The following is a 3,931-nucleotide window of genomic DNA, read 5'->3' on the forward strand; positions in this document are numbered from 1 at the left end:
CCTTCTCCTCCTGCCCTCAATCTTTCCCAGCATCAGGGTATTTTCCAATGAGTCAGCTCTTCGCATCAGGTGGCCAAAGGATTGGCATTTCAGCTATAACATCAGTCCTTCCAGTGAATATTCTGGACTGATCTCCTTTAGGATGGACTGGTTGGATCTCCTTGCAGTCCAAGGGACTCTCAAGAGTCTTCTCCAACACCACAGTTCAAAAGCATCCATTCTCCGGCGCTCAACTTTCTTTATAGTCCAACTCTCACATCCATACATGACTGCTGGAAAAACCATAGCCTTGACTACGTCTTCCCCAGCACCAAGCAATTCTCACACATCGGCTGGTCTAATTCAATGCAAGAGCAACACATTTTGAGTCTCCCTGGAGATAGCATCAGATCCCACAGGTTAAGGGCTCAGTCCCATGAGACTGCCCCTCACCACTTCAGATGCCAAGCACAAGCCAAGTTGTCATCTGTGCTTCTGACCAACCAGCTACATAGATGAGAAATTCCCTCGACCCCTTCTGAGGATTCCATTAATTTGTTAGAAGGACTCCCAGGACTCAAAGCAACATTTCCCTTACTAGACCACCAGCTTCTTATAAAAGGATATAACAGAGGACCTGGCAGATGGATGTGATGCACCAGGTGCCACTCTCCCAGCACGTCTGCTGTGTTCACCAACACAGAGGCTCTCGAAACCCCATCCTGCTGGCTTTTTATGAAGGCTTCCTCACACAGGCATTATTGAAGAAAGCTTAGGCCCTCTCGGGCTAGAGGTCCTGATTTCTGGGTCTAGGGCATTGCTTCCATCAGAGCTCATGGAAAGGGCTCTGTAGAAACCTGCCATCTGGCTAACGTGGACTCCTCATAGTCAGGGATCACCCAGCCAAGAAAAGACCTCTGTATTGGCAGGGGAGTTGACCCTGAGAACTTCAGGAGCTAGCATTGCTGCTCTCCAATGACAGTAAGAAGTATGTTTGTGACACACAGATTCACTAGGGGTTCAAGCCCTGGTCAGGGAACTAGATCCTGCATGGGGCAACTGAGTTCGCAGGCCATAACTAAAGATCCCACACATGGCAATGAAGATCCTGCAAGCTGGCAACACACACCTGGCACAGCCAAATAAATAAATCTTTAAAAAATATTAATAGATAAGCAATTTAATAAACTTGATTGATAAACAAAATAAGCAACTGCACAATGGTGGCCTAATAAAGAGAAAACAATTAAACACTCAGAGCTGTGGTGGGTAAAGGTCTGGTTCAGTCCCCCAGGAGAATCACCTAGACCAGTGGAGATGCTTTCTGAGGGGGAGAAATATCTAGAATGGGTGATGGAGGAGGGTACGGTAGATGGCAAAATGGACACATTGGAGTCTGCACTCACGTTCGAGACACTCACGGTCCTATCGACTGTGACTTTTGTCTCTCCTCCCACCAAGAAGCAGAGTCCATTTTGGCAGGCTGAGAAGCTGGACTTGCCGATGTGTAGTGAGTGGGTAGAGCTACATCCTCCAAAAAAGTTCAAGTTCCTTTAAAAAAATTAAAAACAATGTACAGATATTTAAAAAAAAAAAGTTTAAGTTCCAGTCCCTGGTACCTGTGAACATGACCTTCTTTGGAATTAGTCTTTGCAGATGTGACTGAGTTAAGAGGGGGTCACACTGGATTTGGGTGGGCCCTAATTCCAAAAGGATTCCCTGGTGGCTCAGACAGTAAAGTGTCTGCCCACAATGTGGGAGACCTGGGTTCGATCCCCAGGTTGGGAAGATCCCCTGGAGAAGGAAATGGCAACCCACTCCAGTACTCTTGCCTAGAAAATTCCATGGATGGAGGAGCCTAGTGGGCTATATAGTCCATGGGGTCGCAAAGAGTCGGACACGACTGAGCGACTTCACTTTCACTTTAAGTCCAAAGACTGGGGTCCTGAATTTGTATTGATTTATTTTGCTGCTCAGCAGTGAAAGTGCAGAGTCCCAACCACTGGACTGCCAGGGTGTCCTTAGAAAGAAGGAAAGTTGGGCCCAGACACAGAGGAGACACATGGGGAAGAAGGTCATGTGAAGACAGAAGCAAAACCTGGAGCCATGCAGCTATAAGGCAAGGAAGAGCAAAGATGGCTAAGAGCCCCCAAGCAGCTAAGAAGAGGCAAAGGAGGACACCCCTCCCCCCAGAGCCTTCGGAGGGAGCACGGCCCTGTCAACACCTTCATTTTGGACTTGGAGCTTCTAGAACTATGGAGAAAATACATTTCTGTTTCTGTTGTTTGAAGCCACCAAACTCATGGTCCTTTGTGGTATGGCAGTCTCCTCTTGGGGCTTCCTTGGTGGCTCAGGTGGTAAAGAATCCACCTGCAAGGCAGGAGACCCCGGTTCGATTCCTGGTTCGGGAAGATCCCCTGGAGAAGGGATAGGCTACCCACTCCAGTATACTTGGGCTTCCCTGGTGGCTCAGCTGGTAAAGAATTTGCCTGCAATGCAGGAGACTGGGTTTGATCCCTGGATTGGGAAGATCCCTTGGAGAAGAGAAAGGCTACCCACTCCAGTATTCTGGTCTGGAGAATTCCATAGACTAAGTTCATGGGGTCGCAAAGAGTCAGACAGGACTGAGTGATTTTCACCTTCACCTTCACCAGTCTCCTCTCCGGGTCTGGGGTAGACAGTTATATCCAGCCTGCCCCTAGCAGGGTCAAGTCCCAGCAGCTTCAAGTGCCAACCAGCTTGAGGACATACCCTGACATCGGTTCTCATTCCCCTGAGACCACTTTCTGACATATGCAACTTACACACCAGCCCTGACTCCAGGGGCATGTCCATCTACCTCCCATTTCCAGACTCCAGGCAGGCCCAGCATATTCCTGATTTCTGTTCTCTAAACCAGGAGTCAGGGAGGAAAGGAGGGCTATGGAGGGGCCTCCACCAACCGCTGCGGTGTAATTAAACAGCCCTATGTGGTTAACAGGATTCCATCACTTGCCAAGACCTGGCAATGAAGCAGGCAACAATTGAATCAAGTCATCTCTGCAGCCAGAGGGCTTGGACTCTGCGGCTCTCCCTGGCACCCCATGGGAACCCGGCCCTCCATCCAAGGTCGCTTTCCAGACCAAGGCCTTCCCTCTCCAGGCTAGTTCAAGGAAGCCAGGGCAGGTTGTGGGAGAGATGAGGGAAGAGATGGAGGGAACGTGAAAGCGGCACGCTGGGCGCAGGCGGGGGCAGAGAAAGACGCAGGTAGGTAGCCGATCTGGTGCGCCCCGGGCCCAGGCATCCCAAACCGCTCGGTTGGCTTTCCCGGAGACCCACCCAACCTCACTCTTTTCTCTCTTATTAAAAAAAGTTTTTGTTTTTAAAATTTTAACAAAGGTGTACGTTTACAACGACAGAGAGAGAACTGTTGAGTTGAAGGAGAGAAGCGATCGTTAAAGGGAAGCCCGAGATACGGATGCTGCGCGGAGGATGTGGGAAAGAGGCTGAAATCGTGACCCCCTCCCCTAGTCCCGAGGCCGCGAGCTCGTTGGGGGATCCCGGGAGGCGCTCCTCCACCCCGGACCCTGGTATCCCGGGCTGGCCCCGCGCAGTCGGCATATCCAGGGCCAGGTGCTCCGGGCCGGACGCTGGCGATCGCGGGGAACCATGGAACCAGAGACCCCCCCCCCCCCCCCCCCCCCGGGACTCGGGGCAAGGCCCAGCCCCTGACTTCCAGCGCCTGCTCCCGCTGCCTCCAGCCTCGCGCTCGCCCACCCAGACCCGCTCCCCTCTCTCCCGCGCGCGTGCGCCCGCTCCCCGCGCCCCTCCTCCGCTGCCGCCGCGGGCGCGCGCGCGCCGTGCCCGTCGTCCCAGGCGGGAGCCGAAGACTGCGGGGTGGGCGGCGGGCCGGAGAGCGGGCGCCCGGAGCGCCGGGAGCGCGGCCCGGCCAGGCGGGAGCGCGGGCGGGGCG

Source organism: Cervus elaphus, chromosome X, assembly GCF_910594005.1.
Source record: "Cervus elaphus chromosome X, mCerEla1.1, whole genome shotgun sequence".
Classification (NCBI taxonomy): domain Eukaryota; kingdom Metazoa; phylum Chordata; class Mammalia; order Artiodactyla; family Cervidae; genus Cervus; species Cervus elaphus.